The sequence below is a fragment of the Cryptomeria japonica genome, unplaced genomic scaffold, assembly GCF_030272615.1.
Source record: "Cryptomeria japonica unplaced genomic scaffold, Sugi_1.0 HiC_scaffold_97, whole genome shotgun sequence".
Classification (NCBI taxonomy): Eukaryota; Viridiplantae; Streptophyta; class Pinopsida; order Cupressales; family Cupressaceae; genus Cryptomeria; species Cryptomeria japonica.
Window position 1 is genome coordinate 1971 of NW_026728919.1, and position 10530 is coordinate 12500.

Genomic DNA, 10530 nt, shown 5'->3' on the forward strand with positions numbered 1-10530 from the left:
TGCGCTCCAAAGGTGCGCACTTTTGGAGGGCACTTTTTGGAGGGCACTTTTCTGCGCTCCAAAGGTGCGCACTTTTGGAGGGCACTTTTGTGCACTCCAAAGGTGCACACTTTTGGAGGGCACTTTTTGGAGGGCACTTTTCTGCACTCCAAAGGTGCGCACTTTTGGAGGGCACTTTTTGGAGGGCACTTTTGTGCGCTCCAAAGGTGCGCACTTTTGGAGGGCACTTTTTGGAGGGCACTTTTGTGCGCTCCAAAGGTGCGCACTTTTGGAGGGCACTTTTGTGCACTCCAAAGGTGCGCACTTTTGGAGGGCACTTTTCCTGCGCTCCAAAGGTGCACACCTAGGTGAGCACCTTCGACCACACCTTGTAGCACACCAAACTCTGACTTTCGACTTCATCCGCAATGCAGGGTCTTTGAGGTTGGCGCAATGCGCACAACCAGGGGAGTCGACCCATCAAACCCAACACCTCCCCTATATAAGCTATTTGTCTGATTCTCATACATGCGTAGCCTGCAGGAGCAATTAGGACATCGACCCCAACTTTCGGCTTCTAAACGAAAACAAGGTCTTTGAGGTTGGTGTAATGCGAACAACTAGGGGAGTCAACCCATCAAACCCAACACCTCCCCTATATAAGCTATTTGTCTGATTCTCATACATGTGTAGTCTACAGGAGCAATTAGGACATCGACCCCAACTTTTGACTTCTTAACGAAAACAAGGTCTTTGAGGTTGACGTAATGCGCACAACCAGGGGAGTCGACCCATCAAACCCAACACCTCCCCTATATAAGCTATTTGTCCGATTCTCATACATGTGTAGCCTACAGGAGCCATTAGGACATTGACCCCAACTTTTGACTTCTTAACGAAAACAAGGTCTTTGAGGTTGGCGTAATGCGCACAACCAAGGGAGTTGACCCATCAAACCCAACACCTCCCCTATATAAGCTATTTGTCTGATTCTCATACATGTGTAGCCTGCAACAACGATTAGGACATCCACCCCAACTTCTGAATTCGTCTGCGTTGACCGCACCAAAGGTGCACGCCTTGGTGCTCACCAAAATCCGACTTCCGACTTCTTCTGCTATGCGGGGTCTTTGAGGTTGGCGCAGTGCGCACAACCAGGGGAGTCAACCCACCGAATGCAACACCTCCCCTATATAAGCTATTTGTCTGATTCTCATACATGCGTAGACTGCAGCAATGATTAGGACATCCACCCCAACTTTTGACTTCTTAAACAAGACAGGGTCTTTGAAGTTGGTGCAGTGCACACAACCAGGGGAGTCGACCCATCAAACGCAACACCTCCCCTATATAAAGCTATTTGTCCGATTCTCATACGTGTAGTCTGCAGCAGCGATTAGGACATCGACCCCAACTTCCGAATTCGTTTGCATTGACCGCACCAAAGGTGCACGCCTTGGTGTGCACCTTGGAGTGCACTTTGGTGCTCACCTCGGTGCACACTTTGGTGTGCACCTCGGTGTGCACCAAAGGTGCGCACCTTGGAGCGCACCAAAGGTGTACACTTTGGAGCGCACCACATAGGGTCTTTGAGAGGTTGGCGCAGTGCGCACACCAAGGTGGGTGTTGAGGTGCGTGCCGAGGTGGGTGGGTGCTAGGGTGCGCTCCATGGTGGGTGCCAGGGTGGGTGCGTGCTAGGGTGGATTCCAAAGAGGGTCATAGGGTGGGTGCCAAGGTGGGTTGGTGATATAGTGGGTTCAAAGGTGGGTACTAGGGTGGGTTCCAAGGTGGGTCACAAGTTGGGTGCCAGGATGCGTGGGTGTTAGGTTGGGTGCCAAGGTGGGCTCCTGCGTGGGTGGGTGCTAGGGTGGGTTTCAAGGTGGACGCGAGGGCGGGTGCCAAGGTGGGTAACAAGTTGGGTGTTAGGATGGGTGAGTGCTAGAGTGGGTGCCAAGGTGGGTGGGTGCTAAGGTGGATGCCAAGGTGGTTCACAGGGTGGGTGGGTTCTAGGGTGAGTTCCAAGGTGGGTCACAGGTTTAGTGCTAGGGTGCGTGTCAAGGCGGGTGTCGAGGTGCCTGGGTGCTAGGGTGTGGATGCCAATGTGGGTCATAGGGTGGGTACTAGGGTGGGCTGCAATGTGGGTGCCAAGGTGGGTAACATGCTCGGTTGGTTCTAAATTGGGTGTCAGGGTGGGTGTGCACCCACCTTGCCCGAGGTGGGTGCCAAGGTGCCAGTGTGGGTGGGTGCTAAGGTGGATGCCAAGGTGGGTGAGAAGGTGGGTGATAGGTTGAGTGGTAGGATGGGTGGGTGCCAAGATGGGTCACAGGGTGGGTGCAAGGGTGGGTAGGTGCTAGGGTTGGTGTCAGGGTGGGTGGGTGCTAGGTTGGGTTCCAAGGTGGGTGCGAGGGTGAGTGTCAAGGTGGGTCACAGGTTAGGTGCTAGGATGGGTGAGTGCTAGGGTGCAAAGGTGCCAGAATGGGTGCTAGGATGGGTCGATGCTAGGGTGAGTGGCAAGGTGGGTCCACAAGTGTCAAGGTGGGTGCCGAGGTGGGTGCCAACTTGGGTTCCAAGGTGGGTGCCAAGTGGGCGACTGCTATGGTGGATGCCAAGGTGGGTCACGGGGTGGGTGCCAAGTTGCTAGGTTGTGTTCCAAGGTGGGTGCCAACGTGGCTGCTAGGGTGCGTGGGTTAAAGGGTGTGTCACAACGTGGGTGCCAGGATGGGTGCGCACCCACACTGGCCAAGACGGGTGCAAGGTTGGGTTCCAAGCCCGGTCACAGGCTGGGTGCTAGGATGGGTGGGTGCCAAGGTGGGCACCAGGGTGGGTGCACCCACCCTGGCCAAGGTGGGTCACGGGGTGGGTCCTAGGGTGGGTAACAGGGTGGGTACTAAGGTGCGTGCCAAGGTGGGTCATGGGGTGGGTGCCAAGGTGGGCACCAGGGTGGGTGTGCACCAACCCTAGCCAGGGTAGGTCACGGGGTGGTTGTCGGGGTGGGCGTCAAGGAGCCAAGGTGGGTGGCAAGTAGCCAAGTTGCGTGCCAAGGTGGGTGTCGGGGTGGGTGCCAAGGATCCAAGGTGGGTGCCAAGGAACCAAGGTGGGTGTCTGGGTGGGTGCCGAGGTGGGAGCCAGGGTGGGTCCCAAGGTGAGTGCAAAGGTGGGTGCCAGGGTCAAGGTGAGTGCCAATGTGGGTTCCAAGGTGCCAGGGTCAGGGTGAGTGCCAATGTGGGTTCAAAGGTGCTAAGTTGGGTGCGAGGTTGGGTGCGAGGGTGGGTGGGTGCCAAGGTGTGCTAGGTGGAAGCCCGGGTGGGTCGGCATCCCATGGGTGTCGAGTTGGGTGCCTGATGGGTGCTTCTTGTCAAGTTTTAGTCGTCGGGACTCATTTCGAGCCTTAGAGGTCGTTTCTTGTCCGGTTGCCCTGTCTTCGACCTGGGAACCCAATTTTGGTCCTCGGGTCCCATTTTTTTTTGTCTCGCATCCCACTTTTGGCCTGTGGCCTTTTCGGGGTCGATTCTCGTTTTGGGCATCAGAGCATGTTTCTTCTCCTAAAACCCAATATTTGTTTATTAAGTCTCGGAACACATTTTTGTTCTCGTGGACCCATCATGGGTCTTGGAACGCATTTGTGGTCCTTGGGTCCCATTTTGCATCCCGAAACTTGTGTTTTGGTGCTTGATCCCTATTTTGGGTGCCCACCTTGCACCAAGTGCGCACCCGGGGCAAACCGAGCGCCTTGGTGCACCGGGGCAAGATCGAGCGTGCACCCGAGGCGCCCCGAACATGCACCAAGGTGCACTCGGCCCACATGTGAGCGCAGGTCGTTGCGCCCGAGGTGGTGTGTGGGCACCGCGTTGCAGACGGGACACTGCACGCACACGACGCCCCGTCCAGGTGCACGCACGTAGGCCGGGCCGGGTGCACACCCGACGCCCTAGCAAGGTGCGCGCACCCGGGCAGGGCTCACACTTGGCGAACGGGGCGCACTTCGCGAGGGAGGGTGTGCACCTCGACGGGGGTGGGTGGCCGGGGTGGATTCGCACGTGGGTCGCGGTTTGCTAAGTACACACTGCGACAAGCTCATAACGGGTGCGATCATACCAGCGTTAGTGCACCGGATCCCATCAGAACTCCGCAGTTAAGCGCGCTTGGGCCGGAGTAGTACTGGGATGGGTGACCTCCCGGGAAGTCCCGGTGTTGCACCCTTTCTTAGTTTTTCGCCGGGCGTCGCAATGCTATTTGAATAAACCTTTTGCCCGTTTGCGTTCTCGTCGGGGCCGGGCCGGGCCGGGGTGCGCTGCCCGCACTACCGCGCGCGCGGGGGCGACACCGAGCGCGCACCCGAGGTGCCCCGAGCACACAGGCCACGGTGCAACCCGGGCGTTGTGCGCGCACCCCGGTGCGCCCGAGGTGCTGCGCGCGCACCCAGGTGAAATCGGTGTGCACCTCGGCCAGTGCGCGCTCGGTCGAGTCGCGCACGTTGGCCAAGGTGCACGGTGATGTTTCTTACTCTAAGGTTCCGCACCAGACGCCCGGGACAGGTGAGCGAAGCTGGGCGGGGCCGGGTGCGCGGCCGGGGCAGGTGCACGCAGCTGGAGAGAGCTTTGGAGCACACCAGAGGTGCGCACCTTGGAGCACACTTCGGAGCGCACCAATGATGCGCTCCATTCAAAAGTTTCCTGAAAAGGCAAAAAAAGTTGAGATTATAGAATTTCCCACTTGAGAGATTGTAAAAAAAAAAAATTTAAAATGAAGGAAACGCGGGTGCCAAGGTGTGCGCGCCCGGGTGCGCAGCCCAGCCAAGGTGTGCGCACCAAGGCGCCCACCCTGGCGAAGGTGCACGCAAGGTGCGCACCCGAGGCAAACCGGACAATTAACCCAACTTTCGACTTCGCGCGCACCTGCGCACCTTGGAGCGCACTTCGGAGCGCTCCTTGGTGCGCACCAATCTTGGGCACCTCGGAGTGCACCATGGCGCCCACCAAGGTGCGCACCCGGGGCAAACCGAGCTCCGACTTCGTGCGCACCTTGGAGCGCACGAAAGGTGCGCACCATGGCGCCCACCAAGGTGCGCAGCCCAGCCAAGGCGTGCGCATCAAGGTGCGCACCCTGGCGAAGGTGCGCACCCGGGGCAAACCGAGCTCCGACTTCGTGCGCACCTTGGAGCGCACAAAGGGTGCGCAACCCAGCCAAGGTGTGCGCACCCCGGGCAAACCGAGCTCCGAATCGTGCGCACCTTGGAGCACACTTCGGAGCCCTCCTTGGTGCGCACCGATGTTGCGCACCTCGGAGCGCACCCGGGGAAAACAATGCAATTAACCCGACTTTCGACTTCGTGGGCACCTCGGAGCGCTCTCGGGTTCGCACCTCGGAGCACACCGAGGTGCGCACCTTTGATGCGCTGCCTTCACCAATTTCCAGAAAAGGCAAGAAAACATTGAGAAGGTGTGCGCACCGAGGTGCCCACCCTGGCGAAGGTGCACGCGAGGTGCGCACCCGGGGCAAACCGGGCTCCGACTTCGTGCACGCCATGCTGCGCACCTTGGAGGGCCATGGTGCGCACCTTGGAGCACACTTCGGAGCGCTCAATGGTGCCCAACCCAGCCAAGGTGCCCACCGCGGCGAAGGTGCACGCGAGGTGCGCACCCGGGGCAAACCGGGCTCCGACTTCGTGCACGCCGCACCTTGGAGCACACTTCGGAGCGCTCCTTGGTGCGCACCAGGGCGCGCAACCCAGCCGAGGTGCCCACCCCGGCGAAGGTGCACGCGGGGTGCGCACCCGGGGCAAACCGGGCTCCGACTTCGTGCACGCCATGGTGCCCACCGCGCCAAGGTGCACGCGAGGTGCGCACCCGGGGCAAACCGGGCTCCGACTTCGTGCACGCCGCACCTTGGAGCACACTTCGGAGCGCTCCTTGGTGCGCACCAGGGCGCGCAACCCAGCCGAGGTGCCCACCCCGGCGAAGGTGCACGCGAGGTGCGCACCCGGGGCAAACCGGGCTCCGACTTCGTGCACGCCATGGTGCCCACCGCGGCGAAGGTGCACGCGAGGTGCGCACCCGGGGCAAACCGGGCTCCGACTTCGTGCACGCCGCACCTTGGAGCACACTTCGGAGCGCTCCTTGGTGCGCACCATGGTGCCCACCAGGGCGCGCAACCCCGCCGAAGGTGCACGCGAGGTGCGCACCCGGGGCAAACCGGGCTCCGACTTCGTGCACGCCGCACCTTGGAGCACACTTCGGAGCGCTCCTTGGTGCGCACCAGGGCGCGCAACCCCGCCGAAGGTGCACGCGAGGTGCGCACCCGGGGCAAACCGGGCTCCGACTTCGTGCACGCCATGGTGCGCACCAGGGTGCCCACCGCGGCGAAGGTGCGCACCCGGGGCAAACCAGGCTCCGACTTCGTGCACGCCGCACCTTGGAGCACACTTCGGAGCGCTCCTTGGTGCGCACCAGGGCGCGCAACCCAGCCGAGGTGCCCACCCCGGCGAAGGTGCACGCGAGGTGCGCACCCGGGGCAAACCGGGCTCCGACTTCGTGCACGCCATGGTGCCCACCGCGGCGAAGGTGCGCACCCGGGGCAAACCGGGCTAGGACTTCGTGCACGCCGCACCTTGGAGCACACTTTGGAGCGCTCCTTGGTGCGCACCATGGTGCCCACCAGGCCGCGCAACCCAGCCAAGGTGTGCGCACCAAGGTGCACGCGAGGTGCGCACCCGGGGCAAACCGGGGTCCGGCTTCGTGCACGCCGCACCTTGGAGCACACATCGGGGCGCTCCCGGGTTCGCACCGGCGTTGCGCACCGTGGTGGGCACCTCGGAGCGCACCGTGGTGGGCACCTCGGAGCACACCAAGGTGGGCAGCGAGGTGCGCACCTTTGATGCGATGCCTTCACTAATTTCCATAAAAGGCAAAAAAAAACGAGATTTTAAAATTTCCGTTTTGAAAGATAGTGAGAAAAAGGGAATGCTGGTGCCATCTTGAGCCCGCCCTGGTGCGCAGCCCAGCCAAGGTGTGCGCACCAAGGTGCCCACCCTGGCGAAGGTGCGCGCCCGGGCAATTAACCCAACTTCCAACTTCGCGCGCGCCAGGGTGGGAGCGCACCCAACAACCGGGCCTGGGAAGAGCCAATGCGAGAAACCCCACCAAACGCTCTGACAAAAAAAGAGGGGGCGCTCCAGTAACCCCGCTTCGGAGCGCACCCTGGGCAAACCCAGCCAGGGTGCCCACCCCGGCCAAGGTGCAGGCGAGGTGCGCACCCGGGGCAAACCGGGCTCCGACAACGTGCACGCCGCACCTTGGAGCACACTTCGTAGCGCTCCCGGGTGCGCACCTCAGAGCACACCAAGGTGGGCAGCGAGGTGCGCACCTTTGATGCGCTGCCTTCACTAATTTCCAGAAAAGGCAAAAAAAAGAGGAGATTTTAAAATTTCCGTTTTGAAAGATAGTGAAAAAAACGGAACGCGGGTGCCATCTTGAGCCCGCCCTGGTGCACAGCCCAGGTAAGGTGCCCACCCTGGCAAAGGTGCGCACCCGGGCAATTAACCCTACTTCCGACTTCGTGCGCGCCAGGGTGGCAACCGGGCCTGGGAAGAGCCAATGCGAGAAACCCCACCAAACGCTCCGACAAAAAAAGAGGCGGCGCTCCAATAACCCCGCTTCGGAGCGCAGCCGGGGCAAACCCAGCCAAGGTGCCCACCCCGACGAAGGTGCACGCGAGGTGCGCACCCGGGGCAAACCGGGCTCCGACAACGTGCACGCAGCACCTTGGAGCACACTTCGAAGCACTCCCGGGTGCCCACCGGCGTTGCGCACCGTGGTGGGCAGCGAGGTGCGCACCTTTGATGCGCTGCCTTCACTAATTTCCAGAAAAGGCAAAAAAAAATGAGATTTTAAAATTTCCGTTTTGAAAGATAGTGAAAAAAACGGAACGCGGGTGCCATCTTGAGCCCGCCCTGGTGCGCAGCCCAGGCAAGGCATGCGCACCAAGGTGCCCACCCGCGGTGCACGCCCGGGGCAAACCGGGCTCCGACTTCGTGCAGGCCGCACCTTGGAGCACACTTCGGAGCGCTCCTTGGTGCGCACCATGGTGCCCACCAGGGCGCACCCGGGGCAAACCGGGCTCCGACTTCGTGCACGCCGCACCTTGGAGCACACATCGGAGCGCTCCCAGGTTCGCACCAGCGTTGCGCACCTTTGATGCGCTGCCTTCACTAATTTCCAGAAAAGGCAAAAAAAAACGATATTTTAAAATTTCCGTTCTGAAAGATAGTGAAAAAAACGGAACGCGGGTGCCATCTTGAGCCCTTCCTGGTGCGCAGCCCAGGCAAGTTGTGCGCACCAAGGTGCCCACCCTGGCGGAGGTGCGCGCCCGGGGCAAACCGGGCTCCGACTTCGTGCACTGCATGGTGCCCACCAAGGCGCGCAACCCAGCCAAGGTGCCCACCGCAGCGAAGGTGCACGCGAGGTGCGCACCCGAGGTGCACACCCGGGGCAAACCGAGCTCCGACTTCGTGCACGCCGCACCTTGGAGCACACTTCAGAGCGCTCCTTGGTGCGCACCAGGGCGCGCAACCCAGCCAAGGTGCTCACCCCGGCGAAGGTGCACGCGAGGTGCGCACCCGGGGCAAGCCGGGCTCGGACTTCGTGCACGCCGCACCTTGGAGCACACATCGGAGCGCTCCCGGGTTCGCACCAGCATTGCGCACCTTTGATGCGCTGCCTTCACTAATTTCCAGAAAAGGCAAAAAAAAAAAAAAAACGAGATTTTAAAATTTCCGTTTTGAAAGATAGTGAAAAAAACGGAACGCGGGTGCCATCTTGAGCCCGCCCTGGTGTGCAGCCCAGGCAAGTTGTGCGCACCAAGGCACCCACCCTGGCCAAGGTGGGTCACGGGGTGGGTCCTAGGGTGGGTAACGGGGTGGGTACTAAGGTGCGTGCCAAGGTGGGTCATGGGGTGGGTGCCAAGGTGGGCACCAGGGTGGGTGTGCACCAACCCTAGCCAGGGTAGGTCACGGGGTGGTTGTCGGGGTGGGCGTCAAGGAGCCAAGGTGGGTGGCAAGTAGCCAAGTTGCGTGCCAAGGTGGGTGTCGGGGTGGGTGCCAAGGATCCAAGGTGGGTGCCAAGGAACCAAGGTGGGTGTCTGGGTGGGTGCCGAGGTGGGAGCCAGGGTGGGTCCCAAGGTGAGTGCAAAGGTGGGTGCCAGGGTCAAGGTGAGTGCCAATGTGGGTTCCAAGGTGCCAGGGTCAGGGTGAGTGCCAATGTGGGTTCAAAGGTGCTAAGTTGGGTGCGAGGTTGGGTGCGAGGGTGGGTGGGTGCCAAGGTGTGCTAGGTGGAAGCCCGGGTGGGTCGGCATCCCATGGGTGTCGAGTTGGGTGCCTGATGGGTGCTTCTTGTCAAGTTTTAGTCGTCGGGACTCATTTCGAGCCTTAGAGGTCGTTTCTTGTCCGGTTGCCCTGTCTTCGACCTGGGAACCCAATTTTGGTCCTCGGGTCCCATTTTTTTTTGTCTCGCATCCCACTTTTGGCCTGTGGCCTTTTCGGGGTCGATTCTCGTTTTGGGCATCAGAGCATGTTTCTTCTCCTAAAACCCAATATTTGTTTATTAAGTCTCGGAACACATTTTTGTTCTCGTGGACCCATCATGGGTCTTGGAACGCATTTGTGGTCCTTGGGTCCCATTTTGCATCCCGAAACTTGTGTTTTGGTGCTTGATCCCTATTTTGGGTGCCCACCTTGCACCAAGTGCGCACCCGGGGCAAACCGAGCGCCTTGGTGCACCGGGGCAAGATCGAGCGTGCACCCGAGGCGCCCCGAACATGCACCAAGGTGCACTCGGCCCACATGTGAGCGCAGGTCGTTGCGCCCGAGGTGGTGTGTGGGCACCGCGTTGCAGACGGGACACTGCACGCACACGACGCCCCGTCCAGGTGCACGCACGTAGGCCGGGCCGGGTGCACACCCGACGCCCTAGCAAGGTGCGCGCACCCGGGCAGGGCTCACACTTGGCGAACGGGGCGCACTTCGCGAGGGAGGGTGTGCACCTCGACGGGGGTGGGTGGCCGGGGTGGATTCGCACGTGGGTCGCGGTTTGCTAAGTACACACTGCGACAAGCTCATAACGGGTGCGATCATACCAGCGTTAGTGCACCGGATCCCATCAGAACTCCGCAGTTAAGCGCGCTTGGGCCGGAGTAGTACTGGGATGGGTGACCTCCCGGGAAGTCCCGGTGTTGCACCCTTTTTTAGTTTTTCGCCGGGCGTCGCAATGCTATTTGAATAAACCTTTTGCCCGTTTGCGTTCTCGTCGGGGCCGGGCCGGGCCGGGGTGCGCTGCCCGCACTACCGCGCGCGCGGGGGCGACACCGAGCGCGCACCCGAGGCGCCCCGAGCACACAGGCCACGGTGCAACCCGGGCGTTGTGCGCGCACCCCGGTGCGCCCGAGGTGCTGCGCGCGCACCCAGGTGAAATCGGTGTGCACCTCGGCCAGTGCGCGCTCGGTCGAGTCGCGCACGTTGGCCAAGGTGCACGGTGATGTTTCTTACTCTAAGGTTCCGCA

The 10530-nt window shown here is 61.0% G+C and overlaps 2 non-coding genes across 2 annotated transcripts; both read left to right on the plus strand.

Annotated features, from left to right (window-relative positions):
- The first annotated feature begins 4060 nt into the window (after window positions 1-4060).
- Window positions 4061-4179, plus strand: LOC131864840 (5S ribosomal RNA). Its single transcript, XR_009363568.1, has one exon. It is a non-coding gene; the product is annotated as a 5S ribosomal RNA (ribosomal RNA).
- A 5914-nt stretch (window positions 4180-10093) lies between these two features.
- Window positions 10094-10212, plus strand: LOC131864873 (5S ribosomal RNA). The gene has a single exon (XR_009363600.1). It is a non-coding gene; the product is annotated as a 5S ribosomal RNA (ribosomal RNA).
- Window positions 10213-10530: the final 318 nt, after the last annotated feature.